This window comes from Uranotaenia lowii, chromosome 3 (genome assembly GCF_029784155.1).
Source record: "Uranotaenia lowii strain MFRU-FL chromosome 3, ASM2978415v1, whole genome shotgun sequence".
NCBI classification, from domain to species: Eukaryota; Metazoa; Arthropoda; class Insecta; order Diptera; family Culicidae; genus Uranotaenia; species Uranotaenia lowii.
In genome coordinates this window covers 154,594,012-154,606,001 of record NC_073693.1, presented here as the reverse complement: position 1 = coordinate 154,606,001, position 11,990 = coordinate 154,594,012, and the positions used below count along the sequence as shown (strand labels likewise).

Here is an 11,990-nt window from a genome sequence, read left to right as displayed (position 1 = left end):
CGAAAGATTGATGTATTGGAATAAATATTTTTGTTATAATATTTCCATGTTAGGAACATTTTAAAATGATGAAAAAAGATCTTCAAGTCACATTTTGTGAAATTTTTCAAACAAAGTTCAATAACCCAAAAACTTATTTTGTTAAAATTTTTTGAGCTTCAACCATTGCTGTTTTATTCCATTTGGCACATTTTTTTAGAACATTTGACCTTTGTACGACATTCCAGTTTGGAGATATAGCTAAGGAATCAAGTATCCCCAGGGATCAAGTATCCTCACTCTCCCTTTAAAGTTCGGAACTTGTTAACTTTCTTTTTTTCACGAAACAAAACTTAAATAATTTCTGCTTGAATACGTAACTATCCTTCTTTTTGCATCCAATTTTTTCAATTAAAATTTAGTTGGGGACATTTGATTGACATTTAATATTGATATTTATGAATGATGCGGGTGTGTTAAAAGTATCCTGATTATCGACGCATATGTTTTTGAAAACTTGTTTCTGTGTTACTGCAATTTCACCCAGTGCTTGCATATTTCTAGGTCTTTCAACCGTTTGCAAAAGGTGATGGATTCTGTTTCAATTGTGATTTGTGGTTGGAGTAGTTTTTTTGATTCTTCAACAAAAGCATTTCGAATATTCATCTTGTACATACCCAAGTTTCTAACGTGTTGCATCGAGAAGCATTCTTCAGCCGGTTCAAGTGGCATAGCATAAAATACTTGACTTGTAGAAAACAGTTACTACCACTCGTTATTTTTGATTCCTTCGAGTGGCTCCGTGGGATTTCCGGGGCTCTAAAATCTTCCATTATTTCGAGAATCAAGTGGGGAAGCATAAAGTTGGAGCTGTTTTCTTTGCGCCGTCCCTAGTTGGTTGGTGGGCGAACTCGGGGGCGATTATATTCGAATTATCCTCACTCGTGATAAAGGTGAAGATGATGGTGCAATCGAAGGGACTTGAATACGCGCACGAGAGAAAGGGCACACCGGAAAGAATCTCTTCAGCTGGATTTCGGTTCCGTTTCCGCATTGTCTGCCATTTCCTCCGACCGATGATTGGTTCGGTGCATTCGGCTGAAGGAAGCTGTTTGTCGTAGCTCTGTTCTAAGATAAAGGAGCAAAACAATTTAATGGCGACAGTGGTGTGTAACAGGATGGAGATATGGAAGTTTCCGGACTATTTTCGTTAAATTTTGATAAAAACTCAGCATTAGCCTACGTAGTTTCACGAAAATGCTTCTAGTTCATCTACGTTTTCATGTACACAGCAAAAAAAGTTTGTGATATTACATCGAAAACGTGCACATAACCTGAGTCGCAAATGGTATCTAATATTACATCATTTTGATGTACAAGAAAATTGAACGAGTAAATCTAGTAGACAAATTCGAGCTCGAAAATTATGTACCGACAACTTTTGATGAAATCGTTAGCCATTTTCAATCTACATTGTCGTTTTGAATTTCTATTTTTCGATGATAACTGATCATTTATTTAGATGTGACTTAGAATTAAAATTAAAGATTCTCCTACGTGTGAATATTAGGATTGGGTAATGAAATCAGGTTAAAATTGCAATTTATTTTCGAAAAAATTATTCAGAGGCTTGATGTATACTTATTTTTTTTATCTTTTGGTAAATTAAATTTATTATATTTCACTATATTATTAATTATTAACATTTTCTGATCAAGATTGTCCTAAGCGGGGAAAAAGTCTTCCCTTTTCTGGTTATCCGAATACGGATCCGAACTCCTTTTTAAGCAAACCGACTAAAATTTTAAGAAGGAATGCATTCACAACAACCAAATCCAGACAATCTCGCGGTGCAGAAACTGCTCAATTTACAGATTTAAAGCTTCAGGAACTGAATTCCCGGATACCAGCATCTCGATGGAACGTTAACGCGGTATCCCTCGTCAATATTTCTACGCGTAACAGAATTCTAGTCGATGAAACTTCGTGTTTATAAATGGATGTCCCTTGGGTGACCATGCCACTCCGTGGTTTCATACCGAAACACTTCAATTCTGTAAAAATTTAATCAATAATTTCACAGGGTGGAAAAGAAATAAAAAATACACACCTTCACATCCAGTTGTTTAAAGGCTCCGGATCTTTTACTTTGGCTGATGCATTAGACCTCAATTTCCTTAAAAACGACAAAAAGTGGAAAAAAGTTAGGATCTATGATCTTGCTATGATTTTTTAGGAAAATTGATATGACTTACCGGCAGGAAAAATCCCTCTGAGCTCTGCAATCTTCTTCAAACTTTTCGATATTGAAATTTGCTTAAACGTCAAATTAGACGAACTTGGCTACTTGATGTAATATTGCATATAAGGTTGTGATATTACACTACGTGACCTGTTCATGTCTTGTACAGAGTTTCGATGTAATATTAAATCAAAAATCTTCGGAAATACATTGATTGACTAACATCTTCATAAATTACATCGGGTATCGTTACATTTTTTTTTGCTGTGTAGCGTTCTAACTTTTGGAGCATATAAACTTAAAATTACACGCTGTCAGAAAATGCAAAAAACGGCGAGTTGCAAAATTTTTCCAAAAAGATATGATGAAAATAAGAAAAGGGGATCAAGTATCCTCATTCTCCCCTACTGAATGATGCTAAAAAAAATGTGAAAAACATCGTGGACATTTATAGGCTTGTATGCAGTACAGGGTTAACTTGGACTTGAGGATTGTGTTGCCGTTTGCATACGTTTATCTTCGCAATTCTAGCTTAATCACGCAGAGCAAACTTGTTCCAATAAAACGAAAGAAATATAAATTTGCTTCTATAAATACGTTTTATTGATATTAAAACATTTTTTTCAGCTTCAAGAACATAACAAAAAATGTTTGTCAACTGAATTTCAACAAAATTTTCAAGAAGAAAGTATTTGTTTCAAAGAAACAGGTACTTTGCAACAAAAGATGTTAGGTATTTTTATCAAAACAAAAAGAATTTTTATATGCTCTTTGACATTGTTCTTTGAAAGAAGTTTTTTTCTCTATCTCCTTGCAACGGGAGGCAGTGGGCGAATTGGGATCTGGGTTGTTAGCGGATGATTTAAGCGCCACTCCGAGGAGACCAGCCACCTTTTGAAAGCTTGCCCGGCTTTTGAGACCCAACATAGGGTGGGTGTATATTGTATTGGCCCAGATCAGACTCAACCTACCGACCTCAACCGTCGACCATCCAACAATATCCCAGACTAATTGGTCGAAAAATACACGAAAACTAAGACTGGTTGTTCGGTTGGCCAAAAAATATCAACTAACTGGAAAAAACTATATTTCCAGAATTATCTTCAGCGGACCCACTTTCCCCGAACAAATTCCCCAGGATTGCTTCGGAAACTGGAAAGGGGTTGGAAGGAAAAGAAAAAGAATAAGCTAGAGTCAACCCTACTCAAAAAAAACTACCGAACAACCGAAAAAAAAAACGTGAACTTTAACCTTTCATTAAAAACATCGTTTATTTGCTCGAAAAACGTTTGTTGCAACAACTGATTATTTATTTACATTTTCCTAATTTGCTTGGTGGTGGTTTGTTGTTTGTTGGATTAGTAGGGAGTGTAAGTTTACATTTTTGGTGGGTGGTTTTGGGCTTATAAATTTCCGTTTACATACACGCTTCTTCTGAGAGATTTCTCCTACTCTACATTAGCGCCTCTAGCGCTGCCTAGGCATACTAAACCTTCCCAAAGTTTCCCCGGATGGGGGTATTTGTCTGTCGGTAACTGAGAGTGCTTTTCTTGTTTCCTTTTACTTAACCAGGAAACGGTGCGTTTTTCTTTAACACCACCGGAGGTTATTCCAACCTCATCGGTGGACCATGGATTTTATGTATATAAAAAAATATACCGTAAGGGGAATTGAACCCGGGCCCTCTAGGTCCTCAGCTGGGAACGTAGCCGAGTGAGCTATTTGCTCATATGGGAGATTAATTTCCAAAAAGGGAATCAAAATGGGATTCCGATCATGCGCATGATATAGAAATGGTTTTGAGTACTCACGTTGCTGGGCAATCAAACCTCAATTAACTTTCGGTTGATCCCCAGACCGTCGTTTCTGCTGCTGTCGATGCTGGTATGGTCGTCGCCGGGTGTTGTCGGGAAAACTGCGTCGCTGCCGTGATGCGTGGCTTCGGCGGTAACGGTCTGCGTCGACCCGCAGTGGACTTCCTTGGACCAGGTGGTGATGATGTTTGTAGGCTCGCGTGGGCTTCGTACCTGATCCGTTTCAAACATTAGTTACAGGGAAAAACGCACTCAAAAAACCATTAAAAATTACCGTGTTCTGCTCTTTGAGCTATCACCCAACGGTATTGCTCGCAGTTAGGACACTCTTAATCGCACTCTATTTTGGGAAGGTTTTAAAAAAGACATTTTTATAAAAAAATTAAAACCCACGTTTTTTTTTATAAAGTACCTTGTGGTACAAATGCGGACCCGAAATAAAAAATACTAGCAGTCCAGCCTACTCCACAGCCCAAGGAAAAGTGATCGAGTACTTGCATCAGCCCTCAGATCAGAACAGTCATCTAATTTCCTGACCGGAACTTCGTAATCGTTAGCGAACGATTACGAATGTTCACGAAAAACCCTCTTCTTTTTCATATGTTTTTCTGGTAATCAACCCGAGATATTGATATCCGATCTCGGGTGTAGATTCTAATTCCCGATTCTTACCAATACAACCATAAGACCTATCATCTGGTGGGGTCAACGCCCGGACATGCATCAGCTGGTGGCGATATCTCTAGCAAAGTTTCGCCAAATCCCTTTAAAACACCCAGATCCGCTTTACGAAGAAAAAGAGTTTTTCCGTGACGTCACGCTCTCGATGGGGTGCGTCGAGAGTATTGTTTACTCTCCAAAATATTTCTCTTTTACTCGGCTATGCTCTTGGTTCATTAGTTCTATAAATAGAATGATTATCGGCTTTTTCAGGGATGGCTATTTTCAGCTAGGTGTTCATTCTATCGTCACAGGGATGTTCAAGTAAAAAAAATACAAATTATTTGATTTTATCCATACTGCTACATCATTCCTCACTAGATTTTCGAAAATTTGATTGGAACTAACGTAGTTTGTTCCAATCAAATTTTCGAAGGTTAAATCGAAAATAATTTCATTAACGATTGATGTTTCCGGGGTCATATGTTTTCATCACCAACTAAATGGCTCATCCTCTATTTCCAGGTAGTAAAAGAATTATTACTCCTGTAACTGACCATCAATGTTCGTTGAACTCCGGTCTCCAGCAGAAACAAAAAAAGTTCATGAAATTAAATTCTTAACGTAACCTTGAAGAAACACTTTCATCAACACAAGATCTATTAACTTATTCCTGAACAAAACTTGAATATTTACATTTGGTCTTTCTTTGTGTAATGACTGATGACAATTTTCTTCCTCCTAAACTGCTGCACCAATCATATAAAAACTTCATTCACTGTTTTCTTTACTCAGCAAATCAGCTAAAACAGAAAACAATGAGAAAAAATTCCTCCATGGAAACCCTAAAAAAGATTATCACTGTAAACTCCTTTCCGACAAACTAGACTCAACCTCAAAATGCAGCTTTCAAGAAAACGAATCTAATGCTCTCGATAAGAAAAAAAAAACAATGACAAATCTAAACTCGAATGTAATTGTTGATTTTAACCTCAAAATGTTTTGAGCAAAACAAATCATCCCAATCTACAATCTCATAAAAAAAACTTGCTTGGACATCTGCCTTGAAAAAACTTTCAAGAAATATTATCCAATTAAATTTTCCCAAAATACTCCGTGTTCATGCAAAACATGAGCACCCCTAGTACAGAGCTCTCCTCTCCAGCAGAACGATTGATGAACCACACATCTGTCACTAACACAAATCCAACCAAATGTAAACAAACCGTCATAAGTGTATCGCGTGTGATTATTTCTGCTGCCCAAAAGTTGTTCCGAGGAAAAACGCGTAAAACCAGCTGAAACTCCGCATATATCCGTGGCGATGGTGATAAACTGTTGCAGGAGAGTTTCCTACATCGTTCCGTAATGAAACCTTAAGTTGATAAGTTCTTTTTTTCTCGTTTTAGCAAAAACCAAATCCTCCAGCTATCCGTCGTGATGGAACGAAAAATAAGAAGAAGGAACCTTACTGTGTTGATCCATCTGCCGAGTTCTTTCCATCTGCACTGCACTGAACCATACGGAACCGGAAGTCGACTGGATGCCATACTCTGTGTTTTACCCCCGCTGTGGAGAAGTTTTCCTACTGTGGTTAGCCGAACAACATCAAAACCAGGTAACTTAAAATTCAATTAACAAAAAAGTATAACCATGCTCTACTTTATCGACTAATTCTATTTTTTAATCTTTTAGCTTGACTGCACGTTCGCCAAAAGGAAAACCGGAATAAGGATTTATATACAAAGGAAATGAAAGGAAAATTATCGGAAAATGGAAGGAGAATTTATGGAAAATCGAAGCAAACTAAAAAATGGAAACTTAAAAGCGAAAATCAAATTCTATCCGAAGATTTGAGTGAGTTTTTCAAAATTCCAGCTGTAAGTACTAACCCTAAATTAAGAAAACTAAAACTAAAATAAGAAAATAGGACTGATCGTAGGAATCAAAAAACTAAAAAACTAACTACTCTACTATTTACAAAAATATTTACATGCCGTGGAGAAAATTCTACGAAGAAAAAAAAACTTTTTACAAACAAATTTACATGACGTGACAATCGTCGTTTATGGTGGTTGTTCGATGCTCGCTCGCTTCGGTCGTGTTTCGGTCAGCATCTCCTCCTCGCTTCGATTGATTTGTCTAATTTCTTCTGAGGTTAGCTCGCTTCATTATTCGTGAACAAATTCACTACTTTTACAGGTCATAACTTGGCCTCATCAGATTTCAAGAAAATTTATTACTTTTTCGGAATCAACGATGACTGACTGATGGACTTCAGTTTGCTTTGCATCTTAAGGTTTATATGAAAGAGTCGTTTTCCGGTTTTAGTCAGGAGAAACTGCTGTTTCTTTTTTCATGAAATACCCCAGTCAAGGTTTTGCTTGAGCCGTTATCAAATAGCTTCTCATCCTGGCTTCATTTCTTTGCGACATCTATCCATGGCTCAACTCGCTCTTTATAATTAGAAGAACACTTTCCAAAATACATCAATTTAGTAGAAGACTGTTCTACTACTAAGTCGACCGATTTTGAAAAGCTCTCACTCAGACTTGGCATATCCCTATTTCTCCACAATCGTCGGATTTCGCGGCGTGATTTTTCTTGCAAGCAGAGGAGCTCTTTCACCCTGGAATCGTCGATCCTGGGAGAGGTACTTCCCTTAATAGTCTCAGATGTTCACTTAGATCCTTCGTGGCTACGACTATGTCGTCTAAGTAGACGAAGACCTGGGGCTGCAAATCAAATCCTAGAGCTGCTCCCATGAGCCGACACATCGTAAAAGGCGCGTTGGTGACCCCAAAGGGACAAACTTTAAACCGGAAAAGTCCCTTAGAGGTCCTGAAGGCGGTGTAGTTCCTGCTTTCTTTCTTCAGTGGAATTTGGAAGTACGCGTCCTTGAGGTCGATAATAGAGAAGTATTTGGCTGACTCAAGACGATGGAATATGTTTTGCATGTTCTGCATCGGATAAGAATCCTTCACCGTCATTGCATTTATTCGCCTGGAGTCGAGACAAACTCGGATCTTGCCATTCGACTTCCGGACAGGCACGAGTGGATTCGTCCATTCGCTATAACATTCCTCTATAGCTCCCAGCTCCTTAAACCTCTCGATTTCCGCGTCGATCTCTTTTTGTATGTACGGTGAACATTTGTAAACAGGTTGATTTCGTGGTTTGGCGTCATCTTTGAGCACAATTTCGTGCTCAATCAAGTGTGTTCGGCCGAGTTTTCCGGGCGCTGTGAAAGCAAACTCCTTCACTGCTTCGATTAATTCTGCTCTTTCCTGCTCGAGTAATTCGTGTTCAGTTTCTATATTTTCCGGAATTGGTTCTTCTGGTATATCGAAAGCTGGAATATCGAGTGTGCTGTCGGAGTCATTTTTGGTGAGGTTAGGGAATTCATCTGATGGCTCGATGTTGAAACAAATTTGAGAGTTTGGTACCGTGTCTGAGGTTTCAAGCTTCTCGAGTCCATTTCCGACATCGATCATCGGATGGATTCCAAAACTATCCCAAAAATCAGCTCCTAGAATCAGCTTTCTTGAGATTTGGGGAACGATGATTGTAGGTATAACTCGAGTTATGCTTTTGTACTGAAAAGGTAAATTTAAGTACCCTAAACATCGGTATTCAGTTCCGTCCGCTGTGCTTACCCTTACTGCTGCAGGTTGGATTTCCAAGCCATACTTTTCGGCAAATTCGGCTGAATTTGTTACGCTTATCCCAGCCCCTGAATCAAGAAGAGCGTTGATCTCAGTGTCGAAAACCTGAACACGGATATGTGGACATTTATTCGTATTTATTCTAATATGATGAATTTTTAATAATGGGTCGAATTCTGGAGTTTTGGGAACACAATGTTGCTCAGGGGTGTTTGAACTCCCAACTTCAAACCCCTGTTTTAGTTTCCCTGTTGTTGGCGACTTGTTCTTGCGTAATTTTTCGCAGAACAACTCTCACATGTTCGAATGGTGCGACCAAGTTTACCGCAACCAAAACAGAATATTACTCTTGGCCTCGAACAATCTCTCCATCCGTGTCCTTCCTGTTGACAGTTCCAACAAGCGGTTTTTGTTGGAAGGTGATTGTTGGAAAATTGCTGTTGCTGTTGGAAAACGGGTGGTTGGTTAGCTTGTTGTTGCTGCTGGAAAACGGGTGCGTGGTTAGCTTGTTGTTGTGGTCCATAAGTCTTCGGCGGTGGTGTCTGCTGATGATACAGATTCGTCCCCTTCGAAATTTGGTGGTATGAACGGCTGTTCATCACATTCACGTCTGCTGACTTCTCGTTTTCCTCTGGATCTGAACCCACATCAACGTTATTGATTCCGCGCCGAGGTTGAGGGTCCCAAGAAGCTTGTAGGGATAGGTCTGTTGCATCGATCTTATGGTTCAGCTTTATCAAATGGTCCAAATTTTCAACATCTACCACAGAAATTCTGCCATGATAGTGATGTCGCATGTTGTCCCAAATGACTTCGAATTTTCTTCTTTTAGACATTCTCCTCGACAACATACGATTCAGCTTTTCGATCTCGGTAACGTACGCGATAAAAGATTCGCCCCTTTGCTGTTTTCGATTGTGAATCTTTAGACGAATCCCTTGGTCCTTGTTAGGGTTACCAAACCTGGTTCTCATCAGCTTCTCGAAATTGTCCCATGAGTGGAAATTGTCTATGTACGTAAAAAACCAGTCGGAGGCCGATCCCTCTAGAAGCAAATGGATGTCTCGTAACAACCTAGTTTTGGGAACCCCTTCAATTTCGGATAGTTTGTCAACTTTGTAAAGAAAGTCCTCCACACTAAGTGAGCGAGAATCCCCCGAAAATTTGATCTTCCATTTTTCTACGCGATGCGAATCATCCCCCCTACCTCCATGCCGAGTTCGTGGCCTGTAGTCTCTATGGCTTTCCGATTCCGAATCGCTCTGGCCATATCCTCTGTCTTTGTCCCTGGTTCTGTTATCCCTCTTGGCATCGTAGAATGAATCGTCTTCTTCACTTTCGTCTTCGTCGTCCTCTAGATGTCCTTTCCGAACCGTTGGGCTAGTGTTAAATTGGTGTTGTGTCCATTTGCTAGAGCTTGGAGTTTCGTGGGAGTTGGTACGGTTTCCTTGTGAGTCTGACATCAATGTCCACATGGCGGTTATCATTTCCTCCATATGACTGAGACGTTGGTCCACAGGATCCTTTACCTCGGTCCTTGCAGGAGTTGCAGTCGGTTTTGGAATCGTCCCTAGACTATTCCTTGGGTTTCCGGTTTGTTCGTGGTTACTGGTTCCCGGAGCTGTAATATTTTGAGTGAGAAGCTCCCGGATCTGCTCTTTCATGGGCGTTGTTGGAAGGACCACTTTATTTGCGCTCATCACATTTTCGATACGCCGAACTAAATCCCTACGCATCTTCTTCTGGTCTTCAGAAGCTGCCTGCAGTCGTTTAGCTCGATACCAATAATGCAGCAACCTGGACTCATTTTTTGCATCCATCTTCTTCCGATGAATAGATTTCTCGATGCTGGACAACTGTTCCCCCAGGAGGCAAAAATAATCAGACACTGATTCACTTGACTGATAGTTTTGTTTTTTTGACAAGTCATCGCGAAAAATCATTCTTAAAAGCCTTTGCTTTCCTGCTAAATCGAGACTCTTGGTTACATCCCCAAATCTACCGCGTATTTGTAACTCGTAGTTTACCTCTTCATTGTTTAAATGTTCCGCACACGGAAAACGATCCATTTTTAATTAAATCAATAGAACTTGTGATTAACAAAAACGTAGCAAATGGTAAAAATAAACTTAAGGATATGTGTAAAAAAAAAATGTATATTTAAAGAAATGAATGAACTAAAGATATGTAAAAGTAAAAAAATAGCCAAAAATATGAAAAAGAATGTAAATATGGGAAAAAATATTTGAAGGAAAAAAATTGATCTATTTCCCCAAGCCGTTTGTACAATCTGATAATTGTATTTTTAAAATAATAAGAACTAGCTAGTATTAAATAAGGCAACGATAAAAAAAATATGCAAAAATAAAAGTTCAAAAAGAAAAATAAATTCTATTTTCCTTAGCCGAAAAAAAAACTAAATGAGAAAAATACCAACTCTTATGATTATTCGTGCCTTTAAAACGTTGGGCGCCACTGCAACGGGAGGCAGTGGGCGAATTGGGATCTGGGTTGTTAGCGGATGATTTAAGCGCCACTCCGAGGAGACCAGCCACCTTTTGAAAGCTTGCCCGGCTTTTGAGACCCAACATAGGGTGGGTGTATATTGTATTGGCCCAGATCAGACTCAACCTACCGACCTCAACCGTCGACCATCCAACAATATCCCAGACTAATTGGTCGAAAAATACACGAAAACTAAGACTGGTTGTTCGGTTGGCCAAAAAATATCAACTAACTGGAAAAAACTATATTTCCAGAATTATCTTCAGCGGACCCACTTTCCCCGAACAAATTCCCCAGGATTGCTTCGGAAACTGGAAAGGGGTTGGAAGGAAAAGAAAAAGAATAAGCTAGAGTCAACCCTACTCAAAAAAAACTACCGAACAACCGAAAAAAAAAACGTGAACTTTAACCTTTCATTAAAAACATCGTTTATTTGCTCGAAAAACGTTTGTTGCAACAACTGATTATTTATTTACATTTTCCTAATTTGCTTGGTGGTGGTTTGTTGTTTGTTGGATTAGTAGGGAGTGTAAGTTTACATTTTTGGTGGGTGGTTTTGGGCTTATAAATTTCCGTTTACATACACGCTTCTTCTGAGAGATTTCTCCTACTCTACATTAGCGCCTCTAGCGCTGCCTAGGCATACTAAACCTTCCCAAAGTTTCCCCGGATGGGGGTATTTGTCTGTCGGTAACTGAGAGTGCTTTTCTTGTTTCCTTTTACTTAACCAGGAAACGGTGCGTTTTTCTTTAACACCACCGGAGGTTATTCCAACCTCATCGGTGGACCATGGATTTTATGTATATAAAAAAATATACCGTAAGGGGAATTGAACCCGGGCCCTCTAGGTCCTCAGCTGGGAACGTAGCCGAGTGAGCTATTTGCTCATATGGGAGATTAATTTCCAAAAAGGGAATCAAAATGGGATTCCGATCATGCGCATGATATAGAAATGGTTTTGAGTACTCACGTTGCTGGGCAATCAAACCTCAATTAACTTTCGGTTGATCCCCAGACCGTCGTTTCTGCTGCTGTCGATGCTGGTATGGTCGTCGCCGGGTGTTGTCGGGAAAACTGCGTCGCTGCCGTGATGCGTGGCTTCGGCGGTAACGGTCTGCGTCGACC

General features: G+C 39.5%; 1 long non-coding RNA gene across 1 annotated transcript; it reads right to left on the bottom strand.

The window, feature by feature from the left end:
• Positions 1–1,641: 1,641 nt before the first annotated feature.
• Positions 1,642–2,487, bottom strand: LOC129758530 (uncharacterized). Its single transcript, XR_008740005.1, has 3 exons — positions 2,235–2,487; positions 2,090–2,155; positions 1,642–2,033 (listed from the first exon to the last, which is right to left on the bottom strand). It is a non-coding gene; the product is annotated as an uncharacterized LOC129758530 (long non-coding RNA).
• Between the last annotated feature and the right edge of the window lie 9,503 nt (positions 2,488–11,990).